The sequence below is a fragment of the Octodon degus genome, unplaced genomic scaffold, assembly GCF_000260255.1.
Source record: "Octodon degus isolate 3935 unplaced genomic scaffold, OctDeg1.0 scaffold00090, whole genome shotgun sequence".
Taxonomy (NCBI): domain Eukaryota; kingdom Metazoa; phylum Chordata; class Mammalia; order Rodentia; family Octodontidae; genus Octodon; species Octodon degus.
Window position 1 is genome coordinate 11,011,628 of NW_004524666.1, and position 17,873 is coordinate 11,029,500.

General features: G+C 34.9%; 1 protein-coding gene across 5 annotated transcripts in view; it reads right to left on the reverse strand.

Annotated features, from left to right (window-relative positions):
* The window catches only part of Rev3l (REV3 like, DNA directed polymerase zeta catalytic subunit), a 183,028-nt gene that overhangs the window by 161,022 nt on the left and 4,133 nt on the right, over positions 1–17,873 (reverse strand). The window contains exon 1 of one of the 5 annotated variants that reach the window (XM_023722300.1): positions 11,033–11,157. The exons of the other annotated variants lie outside the window; for them this stretch is intronic. The gene's annotated coding sequence lies outside the window, so the exon portion shown is untranslated. Of the gene's footprint in view, positions 1–11,032; positions 11,158–17,873 lie in introns of those variants that run through there. 5 annotated transcript variants of the gene reach the window in all.

The following is a 17,873-nucleotide window of genomic DNA, read 5'->3' on the forward strand; positions in this document are numbered from 1 at the left end:
CCTGAGACAACCACAAATAAATTTAAAAAACTACATGAAATGCTTTTAGACATTGGCTTTGTATATAGGACACATGTAGTACAGTAATCTCTGAGAAACAAAGTAAGGCCTTTTCCAAATCTTCCCCATTAGTTTCCAGGAAGCGAGAGGAGAGAGGAGAGAGGGGGAGGGAGAGGGAGAGGAGAGGGGAAGAGGACAAGAAGGAAGAGGAGAGGGGAAGGGAGGAGGAGGGGGAGGGGGGGGGGAGGAGGAGGAAAAAACAAGTAAAACTGATAAGATCTCTAAAGTAGGGAAACAAAGTTGGAAGGACAAGCTTGTCAGAATTTATCACAAGGGCCAGCCAAATAGCTCAGCGGATTAAAGCAGCTGCAAGCAGACTTTGTACTTGTAAAGCTCTACCCAAAGTAGGCAAAGCAGCAACTCAAAGTGAAGCTGAGCACTGAGACCAGATCTCATGCCTGACTCCCTATGTAACCTCACATGCACTGATCTGCATGAGAGCAGCTATCCTCTCATCTATCCATTGTGTAATATATTGGCCACACAACAGTCTGAAAATACCTATCAATCCCCCATAGAAAGCATTCCTCGATCAGCTTCCTAGCAGAATGCACTTTGTAACAAGCATCTCCACTTCTTGGGGGAATGGCTTTTCAATTACTTGCCCTCCTTGCCTCAACACCTTCTTTCTCCACCTAACTGGCCTGGTAGTTCAGCTAGAAGATGAACTTGATTGAGTCAGTGAACAAAATGAGCAGAGGGAACAAACTCATACTGTGGTGAAGATAATTCAAGAAAGGAGAGAAAAGAAGGAGAGGAAAGAGGGAAGAGAAAAAGGCAGATAGATTTCACAAGACAGGTAGATTAACCATATCTCAGTAACAGGGCAAAATTAGCCCCGAAGTTTACTTTGCTTCCACCAAACAAAGCATAGTAATAATAATCCTTAACAGTATTAAAGTGCTCCCAAATAATTTAGCAATGTCCCAGAATACAGCCCAAGAAATTTCTAGAAGTACCAAAGTATACACTTTATGATAGGCATGTACATATTTTAAAAAAAGCAATGCACAGGGTTTAGTATTACAGTGGTTTCAGTAACCATGAGGAGGGTGTCCTATAATATATTCTCTATAGATAAGGGGGATCTTGGTATTCAGCATATATGCTTTCCTTACAGGAAGTTGCCTCTACTGCATGGAGCTAGAAGAGGTTCAAATGAGATAACTTACAAAACATACTCAGGATATAAGAGATGACTGATTTTTTAGGAAGACAATTCTATGGTAAGTACAGAGGGGTGGGGAAGACTTTTTGGATAGTTTAAACTTTAAATCTCATAATACCTATTAAGTCTATTTTGTCACTAGTACGTAGTGGCAAAATTTCAATTACACCACAAGAATATTTTATTTATTATAAGCAACGTCTCCTCTTTTACAAATGTTAGTTTGTTACAGAATTTCCTACACGCTAATAACTGTACACTTAATTTCAAACATTTTAAAGCATGAAGTACTACCATTTGGGGGGAAAAAAATCCAATTTAACAATAAAACAGAGTGTTAGGAACTATAGGAAACAAAGCTGAGTGAGGCCTTTATCTTTATGGCTTTTATCTATTGTAAAATTATAGTACCATAAAATATATATAATACAAAATTTACATTTTAACCTTTTAGAGTATACAATTCAGTACTATTCAGTATACTCACACTGTTGTGCAACTCTCACCACTAAACACCTCCAGAACTTTTCCACAATCCCAGACTCCATAGCCACTGAAACAAGAAATATGCAATTCCTTCTCCACCCAACTCCTACTAACTACTATCCTTTTTTTTCCTTTTTTTTTTTTGTGGAACCGGGGATTGAACTCAGGCCTTTGTGCTTGTCAGGCAAAAGCTTATTCTACTGAGCTATCTTACCAGCCCAGTAACCACTATTCTTTTTTTTTCCCATAATTTTATTGAGAGACAAATAGCAATGAGACAATTTCAAATCAAATTGGTAGGACAGTTTCAATAATTAACACATTGCATACATTCTTCCTAGTGGTTATTTGCTGTACAAGATGCAGACATAATATCCTATTTACAATCACTATTACAACAAATCCCTCCATTCATTAAGAGAATGTAACTATATATCTATCCTAAACATTTTGAATACACAGATACAAAATGGACATTCATTTATATATCTTTTGTTTAGTTCCATCATTTGAATATTATAGGTGTGTTAATTCAGCAAAATATTCTAAAAGAGTCCAGTAGTCCATAATAGTATTGGGTCTTCCCCTTGACTTGCAGTGTCAGAAATTGTTGACCTCAGTCCCCTACAGCTCAACATAACAACATGGCTTTACTTCTTACACTTCGTTTTTATACTTTTCTGCTGGATGGTTAAGACCAAGATAAAGCAAGACCTATGCAACAAGAATTGTAGCTTTTGGATCTGATAAGGTCAGTTAAATCCCCTCAGGATTTATCCTGAGATCCTGTAGTAACCACTATTCTTTTAAGAATTTGGCTCCTCCAGGTACTTCATATAAGTATAATGACGTATTTGTCATTCTTCTGTAAGTTTTCCTAATTTTTATTATATAATAAAAGCACCAAGCACTGAGGAAACTAAGACTGGCAGCACAGACATGTGCCCTTAGAAAACTCAGACTCAATAAGGGAAATCAAACAAAAACAAACAAGCAAACAAAAATACTTTCTAAAAAGTCAGGTGCTAGGTTCTTTACCAGAAGTACAAAACAGAATGGTGGCACTAAGGCCTGATTATCAGGAGAGGCTTCACAATGGAGGTGATAATCTCAGGACAGTCTTGAAGTGTTAAAAATTCACCAAATGGACAAGACTATTTTTCTAACAGGAACAGAATGCATGCATGCATCCATACATCCATACATCCACTCATTCAGACATTTAATGGATGAAGACATTATGCATCATACTCTGCACACTTACAATAGCATAAAGCTTTAAGATATACACTGACCAACAGCAAGTTCACATAGAATCCTATACATGGGAGAAAAAGCAGAAAATGAAGTTTTATCTGGCATTCAGTCTTTCTCCTGTAAGCTAGTTTGGAAACTTTAGGGTATACTGCATAAGAATCACCCATAGTACTCCCTAAACCCTAAAGGTTTTTAATGTCCTGGAACTGGGAATGACCCCAGGAATCTGTATTTTTAGTAAGAATACTATGTGAAGACAAGTATATCCATTAACTACATCTTGAGAAATACTTCTAGAATACAGGACACTAATGACAACCTGAAGAAAGAAAACAATGTCAACAGACTGTATGTTTTTGTTTATTAATGCTTTCTTAATGATAAAGTAGTAGATGGATTTGTTTTAAGAATACAAAAAAATATTTATCTACCACCAACTGATTTCACTTTTTGGTGTTATTATTTTTGCTTATATGTTTGCATTAGAAACATTTTTAAAAGGTTCACACTGTACAAACTATTGTACAGCCTGTCACCACCTAGTCATGAAAAAGAATATTTTCCCCTTCTACTGGTCCTAAGACTTGATCACTATACAGCACAGACCTTACACAGCACACAGAGGCAAACACTACTCATTTTTTAATATTTAGGTTATTGGTATTTTTTCACCTATTTTCTGGTACTATACCACTGTCAGTATGGTAACATGAAGAAACTTGGGTTTCAGAAAGATTGCTTTAGTGACAATACAAGTGCTAAATTTGAACAGAGGTAAAGTCAGAAGCAAGCTAGAAAGCGATTATGATGATCCTAAGCAGAATAATGAGATATTGGGCCAGGGCTGTTACTTAGCAGCATGAAGCTTTCCTAGCAGGCACTAGGTCCTAGGCTCATTGTCCAGCACTACAAATACATCTCAAAGTAGTAACAATGGAGGAGGATAGAGAATGGATTTAAAAATCCATAATTTACACATAATGGGTTGTCATCTGTTTAAGATTAGGTACAAAAGAATTCTTCAGTAAATATCATAAGTCCTAAATCAAAGAAAAGTGAGAAAGGTAGATTAATATAATAGAATGCTATTTATTTTCACTATTTTTTGTATAGACATATGATTAGTTTTTATTTTGTCTTTTTTTTTTCTTTTTCTTTTTTTCTCTTTTGCAGGGCCAGGATCAAGTTTAGGGCCTCACTCATTTCAGGTAAGCACAGTTCCATGAAGGTACACCTCCAGCCCTGAGAATCTTCCTTTTTATCTGAGAAAAAACAATTTCCTGTTTCTACTCTACAATTTCCTGTTCCTATTCTACAAAAACAGAGCCAGAAAAAGTAATAGTTGTCAATGAAGACTGACCCTGTAATGGAGTGTACGCTGGAGATGTAGCCTCGAATTTAACACTTTAAACACATAACTCCCTTTGATCATATTTACTTCTATTTTGTAAAAGAATCTATACACTTGGCTTTCTGCCAACAAAGTAAATGTTTCATGCATTTAGCTCTTTGTCTTTTTATGTGTCTATTCTCCAATATCAACCTGCGAACAACCCCATTTCAAAATATGCCAGCTACTGAGGCATGAGTCAAAACATTTTCTTCTCTGTGAAAGGGCATAATGTGTCACTATAAAGAATCCTAAAACATAAAACTGAGGCCACAAAAAACTACTTACATTGAACAAGTTCTCTCAAACAATTTTTTCCCAGATTTTTTAATGCGCCACCAGTCCACAATACTAAGGTTTGGATTTCAATTATAAAGTTTATGATTAAATTTATAGACACGTGAATTGTATTTACTGAAAGATTTAATGTGATACAATTTAACTGCTGTAAATTAAAAATTAAAAACCAGAAGAACATCTTTTCTGTTTCCTTTCCTTTCAGGTAATGTTCCTTTTTAACTGTTATATATAGGTTGAGCATTCTTAATCTGAAAAATAAAAACTTGCAAATTTTTTGTGTATTCATAGGATGCACTAAAGATTTTGGGGCACTTCAGATTAGTATCTGTCCTGCAACCATCTCCTTAGTTCCTTCTTATTAAATATACATTGACCCAGGAATGTGATGTCTATTGCCAGCATCTATGACATTCATGACAGTTCTTTATCTGACATACCATGTGATTATTAATCAAAAGAAAGCTGAAGCATCTATATTAGTAATATACAAAGAACACATAAGAAAAAGGACTGTACAAGGAATACTACTTTGGGAACAAAAAATAAACCAATTCTTCAGTACAACATAAAAATCCCAGTATATTTGATTTAAGAAAGCCTTAAAATACATGGGAGGGGGAGCTGACAAAAGGAAAGAACAGACAAGTCTGAACTGCAATACTCTCTTCTATGTTTGGTACAAGTGTTAAACAAAAATTAACCTCAATGGTGAGGAAAATGTACAAACCAAAGTGAGATATTTAGAGTTTTAAATGAGGAATTAGCTTAGAATTCAAAGTCTGACCATTCTAAATGGTCTTGAAGATGTGGAAAATCCGAAACTCATACATATACTGTTGGCTTAGATAGACACTATGACTCATATAACCCAAACTGGACACACTAGACACTGGCTACACTTCCTAGTAAGATATGAAACAACATCCAGTCTTCTCTCATCTTTATGTAATTTATTAATTATGAGTCACTTTTACTGCTAGTAATGTTTTTTGTAATACAATTGACATTCTATTTTTAACAAGGGACTAAAATTCCAGGGAACTAAAAGACAGTTGACTTAAGGCCAAAACTGTTCTGAAAGAAGGGCTAACATTAATGCTCTACTTCTAACAAGTAAAAATATTCAATTTAGAATATTAAGCTAAAAATTTATTAATATACTTCATTAAATCTAAAATGTCAATGATTCTAAGACACAATTTTTGTACTACTAAGAAATGAAAAATACTATCAATTAAGTGTGGCACACACTGATCCTAACATCCCACTCGCTGAGATATAAAATGAAGGGAGGGGATATTCTCCCAAGATTTCACTAACGTTGGCTCCCAGATACCAGACAATTGTGCAGTGGGAATAGGGGAAAACAAACTTTAATTCAGTAGTGGTACACTGGATAACTGCTTTCATTTCAGTAGTCTGTGTACAATCACTGTCTATCAAGGAGGCAATTCTATCAACTTAGAAGAAAGATGACAAAGTAGCTTTGGCATTCCCTATCTACTTGATTAATCTCTTGTTTATAGATGGATAAACAAGGGGTAGAGTCTATATAAACATTAAAAATATCAAAGTCAGGCATGTTGGCACAGGTTTTTAATCTAAGCACTGAGGATTGTATGTTTGAGGCTAGTCTGCGCTACATAACAAGTGTAAGGTCATTCTAGGCCATATGGGGAGGGAGATTGTGTCTCAAAAAGAAAAAAGAAAAAGAAAAAGAAAAAAGCAAACACTGTGATTATTTATAAAAGGAAACAAAGTATCTGCCATGTGCTCTCAGTAAGATACAAGAAAATAAGTTTTCTGTGAAATATCAAGATAAATTAAAAATGCAAGGAAGGACTAAAACAACAGCAAATCTGCAGACTAAGATTTTAATGAAGCTCTAAAAAAGAAAAAAGGGAGGGCCAGCCAAATAGCTCAGTGGATTAAAGCGCCTACAAGAGTAGACACATGGGCCAGATCCCCAGGTATGTGTGGGGGGGGAAGCTAACCTAATCTATATTTCTTTTATTAGGTTGAGCATCCTGTTATGAAAGCCTGAAATGTTCCAAAATCATAAACATTTAATAGGACACCACAGGTAGAAAACTCCACACCTAACCTTACATGATGAATTAGAATTATAATAGCTGTCCAAAAATTACCGTATAAAATTACCTTCCAGCGTTTGTGAAACACAAAAGAATTTTGCGTTCAAATGCGGGTCCTATACTCAAGATACCTCATTTCAATATGCAAAATCTTAAACAGTTCAGGTTCCAGCATTTTGAATAATGGATTCTAAACCTGTATTACATAAAATATATTTTATCATATTCTTGAATTTCATACTTACACATCTATAACTACATTCATGTTTATGTTTTTAAAAAGGATGTATCTGAAGGAACTCTTCTCCACTGTTGGGAGTGTAAACTGTGCAATCACTGTGGAAATCAGTGTGGAGATTACTCAAAAACTAGGATTGCAGGTCCCACTTAACCCACTTAACCTTGATTCTTAGTGGAAATCAGTGTGGAGATTACTCAAAAACTAGGATTGCTATTCCCGTTATATACATCTTTGAAGAAGAATTAAAAACACACCACAGCAATATATGTGCACCCATGTAAAACAATTTGTTAGTGCTAGATCTTGGAAACAAGCCAAATGTGCATCAACCAAGGAATGGATAAAAAAGATGAAGCCTTTTTATAGAATGGAGCACTACTTAGCCATACAGGAGGATAAACTGGAGACTTTTATAGGTAAATGGATATAACTGGAGAATCTACTCATTAATGAAATAAACCATACATAGGTGTATAAACACTGTATTGTCTCCCCAGTGTGAGAAGCTTGAGATCCAAAATATACAATAAAAAAAAAATTTTTTAATGTACAATAGATACTATAAAATGGGAAGAAACTTCAAAAAGAAAGAAAAAGCAGGATGGGAGAACGGAAAAACAGAAAAGCAAAATATATATATACATATATGTATATATTCATAAAAGATAGGACATACTACTTTCTCTTAGTTGTCTGAGAAGTAAGTTGTGCTAACCTTGGACAATTAAATGCTGATATCTTGTACTCTTAATTTAAAGATAACAATATGCAAACTATTAACCATTGTTACCTTCCTACTGTTTTCAAATTTTGCTTTTTTTTCCTCTTTAAAATAAAATAAATGATTTAGGTATACTTTTTTAAAACAAAAAGACATTAAATATTTTAAACTATAAAACACAAAACTAAAAGAAAGTGGAGAATAAAGTTATTTTAAAAGTACAAAGCATCAAGTGTAGTGCACACCTACAATCCCGGCACTCAAGAGGCTGAGGCAGGAAGATCGCTGAGAGTTTTGAGGCCAGCCTATTGGCTGAGGAGATGGCTCAGTAGAATACGCACTTCGCTGGCAAGCACAAGGGCCTGAGTTCAATCCCCAGTTCCGCCAAAAAAATAAAATAAAATAAAAGTAAAAGGCCAGCCTGAACTGCATAGTGAAACCCTGTCTCAAAAAAGACCAAAAAAACAAAAATAATAATATAAATCCCCAAGCATATAGAAACAAAAGAACAAATTAAAACATTAAGATTTTGGGGGCTGGAGAAATAGCTCAGCAGCCTAAGCACCTGCCAGGCAAGCACATGGAGCTGGGTTCCATCCCCAGCACCATATGCTGTGCCAGCTACTGAAACTGGGTGTGGTGGTGCATGCCTGTAATCCCAGCAATGGGGAAGCCAAGACAGGAGGATCACTGAGTTTCATCTGTGCAGCTTTCTTCCAATGGCCAAATTAGCTGACGTCTGTCCACTGATGGACACATCATAAAAATAAAAAATATACAAAAAAAAGTGTCAAAATCTCATTTTTCTGGGAAGGCCAAATAGCTCAGCAGATTAAAGCATCTGCAAGCAGGTGCAGGGGCCGGGGGCTCAATCTCAGGGCCTACTGTGCCAGGCCCACCCCCAGGGCACACTGAGACAGCAATTAAGACTGGGCGTGGTAGCATGAGCCTGTAATCCCAGCTCTCGCGAGGCTGTAAACATGGGGATTGCTATGAGTCCGATCTAGTAGTGAGACCCTGAACACCCTGTAGACCCTTCCCTAAAATACAAAAGAAAAAAAAAAACCTCATTTTTCTGCCATATGCAATTGGAACAATAGCTCTCAAAGTAAATCAAGAACAGCCAGCTGCATTTTTTTCAGCAAGGCTAATATTAAACAAGATTTTTTAAAATGTAATAACCAAAACAGAGCCAGCCTGATGTGGTCTGGTGATCATTTTTTAAAACAATTGTAATTTATCTGCTTGTATAGAATTGTGTTCACATAATGAAGAGACATAATAACTTTAAATCACTTGGATGATGATGAACATAAGAGATTTGTGGGGGCCAGGGAGATGGCTTAGTATAGTAAGTGCTTGTCTGGCAAGCACAAGGGCCTGAGTTCAATCCTCAGTCCCACCAAAAAAAAAAAAAAAAGTTTTGTTCCACATGCTTATGGTACCTTACATGATGCAGAGTATCCGTTGTGTGAATCGCATCAGAAAAGACGTAAAGGGATGATGACAATGTAATAAAAACAAGAACAGAAATTAACTAAATTCATTTATCTGAATTACTGAGGAAACAGTTTGCACAAACACTAGTGGCTGGAGGTGTAGATCAAAGATAGAGAGAGGGCCTGCCTAGCATTGTAAAGGCCTGAGTTCAATTCCCAGAGCTGCAACAGATAGGAGTGGAGAACTATTTATTCAAGAGAGGGGCATGTCATGTCACGCTGAAATATTTTAAGACCCAAGGCAACATTATTAATAATTTATCTAACTGATAAAAAGTATTTTGTACCTCTTATACAAGCTAATAATCTAAAATAGTCCTCCAAAGAAGACCCTACTTCTTAGATAGAAACAAACTAAAAGAAGAAAATAAAGATAGAATCCTTTTGAAACTTGGCTTTTTATGCCATACAGCTTTAAAAAGTAAACTGTAAATAAGATAGGGTAATGCCAGGTCTTTTCCTTCCATTCTCATGCCTAGTACTTAAATACAACTTCATCTAAATGTAATTTTAGAGCTTTGACATATAAAAAATTTTATAAAGTGAAAAACACTATTTAAATGAAAGGTATATACCATATCAACCAAGTTAGTATTTGTGATTCAATTCAGGAAACCAATTTTCCTAATATATAAAGAGCTCTTCAGGATCAACAGATCAAGACTCTCAACAGAAAAATGGGTAAAAGAGTATAATAAAAAAGCCATTTAATTAGTACTGTATGTGGTTTCTATTTTAAAAATCCTAAACATTGTCAATGAAGGTGTGATACATAAAAATTAACTTGAAAATCTGACTTCTTAAAAAAAGTCATTAAAAACAAAACAATCCAGGAAAACATATAGAAAATATATGATGAAGACAACTAAAGCTGTAAGTAATAATGAATAATTTGTCTTATAATGTATTAAACAACCCTATATAGGTTTAAAAGCCAAAAGATTCAACTATTGTTTGGATTATACATTTACAAAAACAAAAAGGAAGAAACAGATCTTTTTGACTTATCATTTTTACTGGGACATTTGGTGCATATTCTTTCAACATGTTCTATCATGATTTTTTTTTTTTTTAAACTACTGGTATTCTTGGAAAATTAGGCTCTTTTCAGGAGAAATACATTTAACCTTTGCAGCATGAGATCAGGCCTGGATATCTCCCTGTGTATATTCACCAACAGTTAAAAAGATTCAGGCCTGGATGGGCATATCCAATTTTTTAAAAGTGTCTTAAACAGGCATTCAGCCATGAATCACTGACCAATTATAAAAATTCATTTCAATTTAAGTATTTTAAAAGCACTTAGTAATATAAGGTAAATTGGCAAATTCTGGAGAAAAAGGGTTCAAAAGTAGCGTATACATTACTATGTATGCCAGATACTTCCTTATTATCTTATTCAATCATAATAATTCTAGAAGAGAAATCATTAAAACTCATTTTATAGAGGAGGCAATTAAGGCACACAGAATTAGGTAAAATAACTTGCCCGAGTTCTGTTCACAATATAATGCAATGGAACGAAGGAGCATTACAGGATGGAGAGAGGGAGATACATGAGGGTAATGCCATGTGACTATTCCTACAGACAAACACAAGACTAGATATTAAATCCTGTAATAGCAATGTTGAAGGGGGCTCAGGGTTTAGAAAAACCAAGGAGATAATATTTTGGGAGTGGGCAATGGAGTTACAGAGGTTTTAAAGAGATCAATATTTGAGTTGTTACTTATAGATGAATAGGATTACCAACTTCAATGCCAAGGATCAACCCACCTCCCTCACCCCCAATATATTAACCAAAATAAATTACTTACTTGAAATTGAGAAAAACAATTTTGAGAGAAATCTTCCTCAGTTATATTATTCCATAGTTTTAAAACAAATAATATGATGACAGTTTAATTTTTAGGTTGCTTTTATGTGGCTTGTCTTGGTTTTTATTCTGAAATGAAATTTAGATTAGTCATTTTCTCGTTCGGGAAACTAAGAGTATGCCAACATGTTTTAACTTTACATTCTTTCACATACCAACATGTATTATTTACAAAGTTTTACTTCACATCTCAAACAAAACCTAATTTATAAATTACTTTGAAATGTAAAATATATATGCAAAGTAAGTTTTTAAATTTTTTATAATTCCTTGGTAATTATGATAAGTGGAAGAAAAAGAAAAATTTTATATACTGTTATATAGTAGACATGGCATTTTTGAAGTGACACATTTCCCTTCATTTGAATTTTTATATAATAAATGCACTCTAAACCCAAAGTAAACTAACTGTCCCAAGGAAACTGACTGTCCCTCAATTCCTTAATACTTTCCAAAACTCATCTAAAAAGAAATTAGAACTGGCCCCATCAAAATATATAAACATTTCCATTGACAGTTACTATCCATTTTTCTCAGAATTTACTTTGCTAGAAAGTATTATTTTCAATTTCTGCTGCAGTAAACAGTCCAGTCTTCCAAAAGTAAGGAACAAAATAGTTTTCATTTAAAAAAAAAAGAAAAGTTCAAAAATCTAGACAACTAGAAGAAACATAGAAGATGATTCTGAAAACTTAAAAAAAGTCTTAGTTTTATTTATAATTTGTTTTGTTTTCAAAATCACATCCACATTATGTTTAGAGAGAGTGGACATCTTTCTAACGGCCTAATACACCCGCTGCTCTTGTCTTATCTATATTCACATGAAAATTACAAGTTAATATAGTTTTTATTTTATTTTATTTTTTGTGGAACCGGGGATTGAACTCAGGCCTTTGCACTTGTCAGGGAAGCGCTTATTCCACTGAGCTATCTCCCCGGCCCCTAAGTTAACATAGTTTTACACAAAGTCATGCTACCTTTACTTCCTCTTACTGAGCATCACTGCGGTGTTAAAATGAGTAAATTTGGGATTTGTTGTTATTATTGTTTTAACTTAACTGCTAAATTGCCCAAAGTGGGCTGGAACTTTTGATTCTCCCAGAGTGTTGGGATTACAGGTCTGTGCCACCACGCCCAGCTCATTCAATAAATTTTTAATTATTTTTGAAATATGCAGAGCCAATAGCAACATTCTTTGACATGTACCCTCTTAAATCCAAACTATGTAAGTATAAATCATTTTTTGTTTTGCTTATTTTTAATTGAATAAGTCCAAATCCAATTAAAAGCAAGATGAGAGACAATGTAAAGCAGCAAAGAAACTTGAAAAGTCTAATACATTTCTTAAAACCTGCATACAATTTTAGTATCAATTTTTGTTTACAACTGTCCTAAATTCCTCTTGCTATATCTAACATTTATTATCCTTTATAAAAGAATACAGGGAGTGGTCATCACAAAAGGAATCCTGGGGCTGGGGATTTGGCTAAGCAGTAGAGTACTTGCCTAGCATGCTGGAGGCCCTGGGTTGGGTCCTCGGCACCAAAAACAAAAAATAAACCTCCCCTCTAAAACAATTCAACCAAAAAGATACAGTAAAATCAAAAAAGACCAAAAACAAACAAGGCAACTGCACACAAAAAGAATCTCACTATAATCTATTCTATAAGATTCTAATCATTATGAGATACAATAGATCTGTGAAGATTTCTAAACTATGTATGTACAACTCTTTTAATAATCTCTCCAAAGTTCTGTCACATTCCTTTTTCAATTACTGTCAATGAATTCCTCCAATATCCTCTCAAAAAAAAAATGGTTTGGGGTGTTGGTGTCAAGTAGAAAACAGTGACAGTCAGGATCCCCAATTTAACCTAACTTCTCACCATCCACCGGGCAAAGTCGAAAAATCCCTGAACCTGCCTATCCAAAATATATTTTTACATAAAATGAGAGGATTTAACTAAAGTGTCACCCAACCTTTCTCTCATTGTAACTAATATTTTTTCAGCATATTGGATAAAGGAAGGCATTTGCAGACACCCTCATGTTTGTTATAAAAAGAAATTATATTTTCTTTGCATAAGAAGCTTAAATTTTATTATGGTATATATTCTTTGACATTATATAATGCTGAAATTCATAATATAAATTTTAAACCAAAACATCTTCATATCAAGAATATTTCAAAATAATGAGCTTATTTCCGCAGGCAAGCCTAATATAGGCAACAAGCTAAAATGGTAACAAGCACACATGACAAGCAGGATCCAGAGAAAGTTTTCACAGAGATGCAACCTACATCTGGCCCCTCCCCAGGGGCACCTTCTCTGCTTCTGTGATTTCAGCACCAGTGAGAGGGCTTGCACCTTGCACTGGGTATCATGTTTCTCAGGTACCCTGAATACAAATTCCAACAGCAATTCTATAATTTCTCTTCCATCAGTGGTAGCTATAGCTTCTGTAGTTGTCTGCTGAAGTAGATTTCAATTAGTAAATCACCTCCTTTAATGTCCTTAAAATATCAAAAAGTGAAGTAACTTTACTTATTACTGTTTACAGGAGTCCAAAGAAGCTTTCTTTTAGCCTGCATTCCACAAGGGCCATCTTCCAGTGAGCCATGTAATAGGAACTGAAAGCTATGAATTGCAAGACCTCTGACAAAAAGAAAATTATATCCAGTAATTACTGAACAATTGTTAATAACTATGATGGCCCTTTAATTTTGTGCTTTTTTCCCATAAGCATAACTCAAAAATGCTAACTCTAAATACTACATATAGATGTACAACTATAGATTACCAAACAGTATTTGGTATATACTACTAGAAAATGTTAATCCACTTTTGCCCTCTACATAAAGCAGTTCTGCTCACTGGAGGCAATCACTGTCATCAAATGCTCATATGTCCTTCTAGAGATAAAAATAACTAGACATATATTACATTCTGTACTTTTCACCTAAACCACACAAATGGCAGTATACTGGATAGAGGATAATGGAATCTTTCATCTCATGTTTGTCTGGTATTTTAACAAGGAGCCACAGCAGTGCATACAGTGTCATCTCGCTGCTTTTAGGAGTTGTCCATTACTTCACTGAATAGATAACAGTAATTTGCTTAAACCACTCCCCTTATTCATTTATGTTTAGGTTAGTTTCAATTTTTGCAATGACAAACGATGCTACTACAAATATTCTTTCATGTTTGACATATGTAAAATTTTTTAGAGATAAAATCCTGGAATGGAATTTCTAGTGTAAAATAAATGCACACTTAGTTTTTTAAAACCACTATGAAATTGCTTTCTATCTAACAGGAGCTCTAAATATTCCTACTGGTAACATATGAAGATATCCATTTTCCTGTGTCTTATCCTTTCTATGTTATACTATGTAACTACTCAATGCTGATTTGACAAGTAGTAAGTAGTATGTTGTACTTCATATATCTTTATCATTAATAAAACTTATGCATTTTTCCTATGAATTCTCTTTGCTCACTTTTCTATTGGATTATCAGGTAGAAACAATGGTGTATTAGGAAAAAATTATTCTTTTGTGAAAGTTTGTAAGTTTTGCTACCATGTTTAACTTTTTTTTCCTTTTTTATATATTTTAGTACAAGGTCTACAAGGTCTCACTACATACGTCATACTCCTAGTGATCCTCTTGTTTTTCAGCCTCCCAAGTGCTGGGATTACAGGTATGTGCCACCAAGCCCAGTTTCATTCTCCAACTCAGCATGCCCTTGGGGCAGAGCCAGCATAGCATGCCTAGGATCAAACCCTGATTACTGCGCCTGCCTAAGCTAGTACTTTAGTCTGCCGAGCTATCTGGCCGGCCACTATGTTTAACTTTCAACTTGATTTTTCCTTATACAGAATTTTATATTTTATTTCATAAAATTCAGCAATCTAGCTTCCATTGTTTTTCGCACCCTGAAAAGCTTTCACCATTCCAGGATTAAAGTAATTTTGGTTTTTTGGTTTTCACATTTAAATCTTTGACTCTTCAAGAAGCTAACTACTTCATTTTTCCATAATAGTAACTAATTATCCAAATAATGTAGTGGCTTCCACATTCATATATTAAGTTTACAGATATACTTTACTTGAGTTAACTTCTGGTCCTTCCTCGTCTGTTTCATTGCTATGCTACTCTAAAAAAAAAAAAAAAAAAAAAAAAAAAAAAAAAATTGAAAACACATTACATATAAATAGATACAGTAAGTCAGAAAAGGCCAAACTACTTTAATATATCCACTGTTTTACAGTTCCTAAACAATTTATATTATTAATAACAGTATTATCATCACACAAGGCTGGCAAGATAGCTCAGTAGACTAAGTGCCTGCTTTGGCAAGAGCAGGGACCAGGGTTTGATCCCTCAGGCCCTGAGCTGGCCACAGAGACCAGGCGTGGTGGTGCACGCCTGTAATCCCTGCCCTGGGGAGGTTGAAAACAGGAGGATCACTATGAGTAGGAGCTAAGCAGTGACACCCTGTACCAAATACATTTAAAAAAAAAAAAAAGTAATCATGAATTTGATACTTACTCTGGAGGTTCACAATGAACCTCATGTTTACTATACTTGCAAACCATATCGAGGAAAAAGTTTTTTTCCTTAACTTATACATGGAGTGATTGTTTTTTAAATTACAAAATCAATACATGGGGGCATGGCCCTAGCTCAGGCCTTTAAGTGGCTGCTTCCACAAAGCTCTCAGCCTCAGGTTGCTGGAGTTCGAACCTCACAACTCTCCCGCTGGCCAAAAGTGCCCTGAAGCCATTCGAGGAACAACAAAAAAAAACAAAACAATACATGTTCCCCACAGAAAAGTTGAAAATACAAAATACATGAACTACCAGCTGTTACACTTTGATGTGCTTTTCCGCATTTTTAATAAGTGAATATTTTGTAAACTGATTTTTCCACCTAATATACTGACAGCATTTCCCCATGTTATTATATACCCATTTTTTGTTTTGTTTTGTTTTGTTTTTCTGAGGAGTCCCACCTATTAGTCCGGGTAGGGCTCACTCTTGATCCTCCTGTTTCAGCCTCCCAAGTAGTGAGATTACAGGTATGAGCCATTATGCTCAGTTGTTTCGTCATTCTATAGTCTAAAGCATTATTTTAATGATGAATAATATTTTACTATATGAATATGCTCAATTTCTGTAATCATTTCCAAGCTATTGAATAGTTGTGCTTTTTTTCTGTGATGACTATCATCTATTGATTAATTATTCCAACAAATGCTTGAATTCCAAGCCTTATGGTAAGCATTAGGTCAGTAATAGTAAATAAAAAACACATTACCAGCATTTCTGAAAGTTACAATCTATTGAGGAGAAACTAGAGGGAAAATCTCCAACACATATAAAATTGTAACTGTAGTAAATGTTATGGTGGTGTTCTTGCAGCTCAGAGTTATGATAGGCAGGACTTCCCTGAGGGACGTTAAATTGAAGTTTAGGTAAAGGAAAGGAAAAACATACTAGGTAGAAGGAACATCATGTACAAAGCCCTCACTGAGAGGGAACATGACAAGAATAAAGGATTGAAATAATGTCAATGCAGCTGGAAAACAAAGAGCAAGGCAAGAAGAATATGCTCAAACCATGACTGGTCACAAAGGTGAGCGTCAGACTATATGTAAGACTTTGAGATAGGTAGATGTCACTACCTAAAACAGGGAGTTTTGTCTACATCCTAAACTACCATGACTTAATCTGGTTGCACTTTGAAAAGATCATTCTGATTACAGTGTAGAAATTAGATTAAATGGGGACAGGGTAGATTAGGATAAACCAAGATTACAGGCTATTGTAGTAAAACCTTTCAAGATGCGAATAGCTTAGACTAGAGTGGTGATGGATAATGAAAAGTACATGGATTCAAAAGATAATCACATTTGCCAAAAGATTTAAATTCACTATTAAAATCCCTGAAACTAAGATTATTGAGTCAAAAGGAATATTTTAAGGACTCTGATACACACTGCAAAGCTTCACTACACAGAAGTTTTCTCCATTTGTGAGCTACCTTGTTCCTCCATAAGATTTTTTAAATTATTTAAAAATTCCTTAATCCTGCTTCATGAAGCCTTCCCTGACTCCCCTTTTTGTGGGCAAGTCATTGACATGTCTCCTTTCAGGCACATTTCTATTGAGGTCCAATTATTTTGTGTTCAATTTTTGTTTACAAGTCTCATTTCCACTACATTGTGAGTTTCTGGAGGGTAAAGCTATTTTTTATTTATTGTGTGTGTGTGTGTGTGTGTGTGTGTGGCCAGCTCAGCCCACTAGGAGGCGGGGCTGGCTGGCATGTGGTGCTGGGGGATCTAACCGCGGTCCCTGTGCTTTGCCAAGCTTGTTCCAAGTAGGTGCTTTAGACCACTGAGCCATCTCACTAGCCCGGTAAAGCTATTTTTAATGAAGACGTTTAAAAATAACCTGACATATTTGTTCTTATGTGCTCACTGTTCACTGAACAAACTAATCATACATACATGATCTGACTTTACTGTGCCTACCTACATGAAGGCTCCAGGGATTTCACTAAATTGTCCAGGCTGGGGTTGAACTTGTGATCTTCTTTCCTCAGTCTCTCCAAGTGTATAGATCATAATTTTAATCAAATATAATATAAAAGGCTAACAATATTTGCTACTTAGAACTCCAAAGCTTACTAAGTGATCAATTGTTTGTGATGGTCATTAAATCTCTGTATTGTTCCTAAAATCTCTATTATAATTAAATAGATATTGTATGAT